We start from the raw sequence: 5,592 nt of genomic DNA, 5'->3' as shown, positions 1-5,592 counted from the left end.
GCCGTGTTCTGGAAGGAGATGGGTCTGAGCAAGTCGACTGGCACGCAGGGAGAGGTAGGCAGGATGGGCTCCTCCGAGGACCCCACTTAGGCATGGCTCACACCAGCTGAGTCCTCTGGGGAGCCCCACCTGGAACGAGGGAGCTGTGAGCCTCGCTAGGAGGGAAGCTCAGCTTCTGATGTGCTCCAGTGGGGTGACACCTCATTTCTGCGCCCCTCCCTGATACGGAGTGGCTCCACAGCCAGTCAGTTGGCTTTTGGTGACAGAAGCCCTGTGTATTCTAAAGGTGCCTGGCTCAATGCTGGGTCCCTCACGTGGCCCTTGGAGAGGCAGAAGGAGCCCCAGGCTGTGAGTTGAGATATTTGAGTTTAGGTCTCACTTCTAGGTACGGCTTCAGCCAACTCTGGGCCTCTTTCCGCTCATTTGGCCAGGGAATGGGTTTTCAAATTTCTTCTTGAGCGGTGCAGCCTTTTCTTCAAACGAAATTCCAAGTGAGATGCCAATAAATGGAGCAGAGAAAACTGGAGGTGCTGTGTCTGCCCCGCTCTCTCCAAAGATCCTGAGGCTCCTAGGAACATGTCTGATGGTCTCCTGATGCAGAGATCCTTTGATTAACTGCTTCACTATTTATCTCAAGGATATTAGGCCAGGAAGTTTCTGGAAGCTGAGGGGAGGAACCCGCCCCCCCATCCCTTGCAATTCTGGGTCTGGGAAGGCAGGCAGGACGGCGGGGGTGACCCACTCAGGGGGAAAACCATTAACTGACTTTACCTTTGTGAACCATCCTGGGGGGTCCAGGGCAGGGGCCAGGCTTCCGGCCCAAGCCCAGAGGGCCACTGGGGGAAGGGACCCTTCTTGCTGACAGGGGACATCTATGGTCCCTGCCTCTTTTTTCTCTGATTTTCCTGAAGGAACCTGCATTGTAGCCAACTTGGTGACAAACTGGTGACATAGTTGCTCTAAAGAAAGGCAAAAGCAGGAACCAAGCCAACATATACCCCCACCCAAGTCATCTCTGGCATGCATCGTGTGACTTCTTTCTTTCTTTCTTTTCTTCCTTCCTTTCTTTCTTTTTCTCCCTTTCTCTTTCTTTATTTCTTTTCCTAGGGTTTGAGGAGCAGTAAGCCCATTCCCCTAGTCCTTTCTGTTGGCCAGATGTTTGTGGGTTTGCATTCTCTTAAGAATTTGCTCACTCAAGGTGGGTAGGGACAGGAGAAAGGGCAGTAGCATTTGGTGACCACCCCCACCCCTCCATTTTAGGCTAGGAATTTAGCTTGTATTCACTGTCTCCATCTATCTTTCCAAAATTCTGGCAGGTAAATGCCACAACTCCCATTTTACAGATGAGAAGACTGAGGCTCAGACAGACACAGTGTCTTGCCCCAAGTCTCACAGCTTGGAAGAAGTAAGCCAAGATTTGACCCTTGCCTATCTGGTCTTTTCTATTCCTTGCTGTGAGGGTAGAGGGGTGGGTCAGGGGTGTGAATGGGGGTTAAGGCTTTCCACAGTGGGATTCACCAAGCGGTTTTCAAAAAGGACAGAAATTCTGGCCTCTCAGGTAACATATCTGCTGGGGGTTGAGGGGTATCTTCCCTTCATTACTTGGTGCTGGGTCCCAGATGCCACCATTAGTACTAGATTTTTTTGAGCATAGCATTGCCATCTTCAAGAGCCTTTTAAGGACACAGTCACCTAGAGGATGGAACATTTAGAATCAGCAATCTCAGATGGAGAGTTAGAGCTGGATGCTCTCTGAGAGCTTCCAAACTTAAGAAACTTATGCTTTACCTGGGAAAAGCTGGGGTCCAGAAAGGGAGACCGACTTAGCCCTGGTCACACAGCATGCAGCAGCCTCTGGACTTTTTTGGTCAGTGCTGTTTCCAGTTCTTCACCTGTCAGTGATATGGAGGCTGGAGGCTCTGGGTACTTGGTGGGGACAGGGAGGGAGTAAAACTGGAGAAAATATTTTTCTGCTTTATGGCTTGCTCCAGCTGAATGGCCCGGTGCTTGTCACAGGCTGGTGTCCTCTGCCCTTCCCTTGCCCCTGAGTCAAATAATAGTGGTGCTCAATGTATGAGCTGTACCTACCTCTAGTGTCTGCTTGTTTGTTTAAAGTCTCTGGCAGAGACATGCTGTCCCAGAGGGCGGGGAAGGCAAAGTGTAGCTCACCCTCTGAGGAAGTAGCATTGTCCCTGTGGGCTCTGGCTGGGAAGAAGTCCTAATCCCCTGCCTTGCCTAGACGCAGTCTCTTTTACTCAGCAGAACCCTGGGAGGGCTCCCTGTGAGCCATCAGAATTTTCCAGAATCCTCTGCCTCTTCTCTGTCCCCATTCCACTCAGTTAGCTAAACCCCTGCTCTTCCATCAAAATCCCCCTCAAGAGCTGGGATTGTGGCTCAGTGGTAGAGCACTTGCCTAGCACGTGTGAGGCACTGGGTTCGAGTCTCAGCACCACATAAATAAATAAATAAATAAATAAAATAATTATGTCAATGTACAACTAAAATTAAAAAAATACAATCCAACTCAAGTGTCACCTTCTCCAGGAAGCCATTGCTTACTCAGCAGTTATGAGAGCCCATCAGAGAATTCTTACTGAGAGGAGCCCCCACCAGAGAATTCCTATTCTCAGTTCTTCTGGTTCCTTCCAGACAAGGAGCTTCTTCTGCACTGTGGAAGCCCCAGGACCCAGCCCCAAACAGGGCTTGCAGGATAAATTTAATAATCACTCATGGAATCAATATTGTATGCCACCACCCGCAGGAAGCCCTTCCTGATGTCCACTCCGGCCAGTTTGGTTGCTTTCCTTCCATACCTTTGGAACACACTTTGTGCCTCCTCCAGAGCCCTTTCCCCATCTTGCCTTTTAGGGGCGCTGTGTATACATTTTTCCGTGTGCAGGAATTTCCAAGACAGGTGTTTTCACTCCTATTTTACAGATAAGGTGTTTTCACTCTGTGGCTCAGAGAGGTTGAGTAACCTGCATAAAGGTCACACAGAGTGACAAAGCCAGGAGGGCGACTTGGTTGTGTTTGGCTTCAGAGCCCCTATGCTTTCCACTGCCTTACTTAGGTGTCCCCGTATCTCTTATAGTGTCGGCACAGAGGCTGGTGCCTGGTAGACCTCCAGTAATATTCACACATTGAAATGAAGCTCAGCTCCTAGGCAGCGAGCGGTCAGTCAAGTCAGGAGGGAGGGCACAGCTTGGAGACCTTAGCAGAAACCATGGGCCACCTTCCCAGCAGAGAGACTGTCTTCAACACTGGGTGGGGTGGTGGATGTGAACAGGGGCAGCAATGGACAAGATGAGGGTCAGACGTAGAGGGGCAGCAAAGATTGTGGTGTCAGGAAGTGGTTATGCCTGGGGCTGTTGGGGAGAAGCAATCCATTGGAGACACCCTACTGCTAGGGGGTTAAATGGAGGCTCGTGAAGGAGAGATGGAGGCTTGTTGCTTCCCTGCCCTCTCCGGCTGGCTCCCCGCTTTTCTGACTGGATCCTTCGGGGGAGGTTACCCGCTTTGCTTCCTCTGCTGCAATCTCTTTACCAACTGACAGTCATTCCCTCTCATGAACCCCAGTCAATCCTTCAGGTCCACATGGGGCCATGACATTGGCAGGGAGACCCTCCTCCTCTGCTTTTCCTTTGTCTTCTGTTGCTTTGTTGCAAAGAACTAGTGTTTGAGGAACACCTAGTGACAGAGATGGGGGAGGAGGAAGCTGGGTGGGGGTGACCTACAACCAAAGACAGGGAAGGGGTGGGGGAGAAAAAAACCTAGTCCTCCCTTCAATTCAGCAGGTTTGGATTGCTGACCTTCCTGCAGATCAGTGGACTGGCGAGGCGTCTGGGGGTCACAGGATGGAGTGGAAGGGAAGAACTTCCATCATCGTAAACCACTTGGAAAAATGGGTACACAATAGCAAGACTCAATGACCCCCTCCTCTTCACCCCCAGGAGGTCCTCTGTCTGTTCCTCCATAGGTTTCCAGATTAACTGCCCACATCCATGTAGTGAGAGCTTCCCTGAACATTGGAGGTGTCAGGAGAGGTGACAGGACTTCAGGACAAAGTACAACTATAGGGCTTTGAGCTGATCACTCCTTCCTTTGTCTGGAGCTACTGCTGGCTCCCGGCTGACTTTCCACCCCCACTCTGTCCCTCCTTCCCCTTCCCCATCTCCACGAACACCTTCCCCTTCCTTCTAGGTGCCTTCTGAACTGCCTCCGGAGTCACAGGCCTGGCCACCCATGGGGTCTTCAGGTGGGGCTGCCTTTGCCCCTCCACTGGGAGCCCCCATGATCTCTGTCTGAGCTGCTCTGGAATCCACTCTCCCCCAATTTGCAGGGTGACCTTGAGCCCCTTGTTCCATTTCTGGGCCTGTGGGAGATTCTCTGGGAAGATAGTCTACCCTGATGCCCCTTGTTCTGCTGTGACCTGGGGAGGGAGAATGAGTGGAATGAAGCTTGTTCAGTTCTAGAAGAGTCACTGCTTGAGGAGACAGTCTCATGAGTCTTAAGATTACTTTGCCTCTCTCCTCCCTTTTTAAAGACCCAAGTGACTTGAACTTTTAATTCGATGACAATATGGACATTGGCTGGGTCCATGTTATGTGTATCCCTGTGAAAGCTAGTGACACCACATTGGGACATGGGATCCAGAGTTGGGTCCTCCTCTGACTCACCATCAGGTTGTCTCCAAAAAGCAGAGTGGAGGTGGGAGGCCCCTCCCCTCCCTAGTAGAGGTTGCTCAAACCCCCTCAGGCCAGATTGCAACCCTAGCTCTATCTAAAGGGAATTGTGCATAGTCATTGCCCTGGGCCCACAGGGTGATCCTGGAATAGGAATAGGAGGTTTTAACACTCCTTGCAGTATATCCCACAGGGCATGGCAGGCTCAGGTTGTGGGGGGCTGGGTGCAAAGTGATGGTTAATGGCTAACTTTCCTTAGAACTCCTCCAGCCTCCTTCCAACTTTAGGGTCTTTTTTTTTTTTTTTTTGGTAGCGGGGATTGAACTCAGGAGCACTTAATCTCTGAGCCACATCCTCAGCCCTTTTAATTATTTTATTTAGAGTGAGGGTCTTGTTAAGGCTGGTTTTGAACTCAGGATCCTCCTGCCTCAGCTTCCTGTGCCTCTGGGATTATAGGCATGCGCCACTGCACTTGGCATAACTTCAGGGTCTTTTGCTGAGACCTCCTTTTAATGCTCACTGCTTCTCTATGGACTGAAGAAGGTTGAGATGAGAGGGATGCAGGGGAGGAGGCCATAGTGAGCCCTCAGTATCTGGAGCCTCTGCCCTGCCCAGGGTAGGGATGCGGGAGGGTGCTCTGCCAAAGTGTTCACATTTGTGATCCTCGGGGGCAAGGGGCAGACAGGGAGGATGTTTAGTGGCTTCCCTTACATATTTCACTCAGCAGCTTGGAACATGGACCAAGGTGAGGAGGCCTGTGCTTGGAAGGGGCCCTGAGCCAGCAAATAAACATTTACAAACTGTAAAAAGACCTTGTCCTTGCTGCTGGAGAGCCGGCCAGGAGGTGGAGACAGGACCAGAGCATGAATGATAGAAAAGGCAAGATGGAGTGAGTGGAAGCCAATTCCTC

This window comes from Marmota flaviventris, chromosome 6 (assembly GCF_047511675.1).
Source record: "Marmota flaviventris isolate mMarFla1 chromosome 6, mMarFla1.hap1, whole genome shotgun sequence".
Lineage (NCBI taxonomy): Eukaryota > Metazoa > Chordata > Mammalia > Rodentia > Sciuridae > Marmota > Marmota flaviventris.
Note: the sequence above shows the minus strand (reverse complement) of the source record.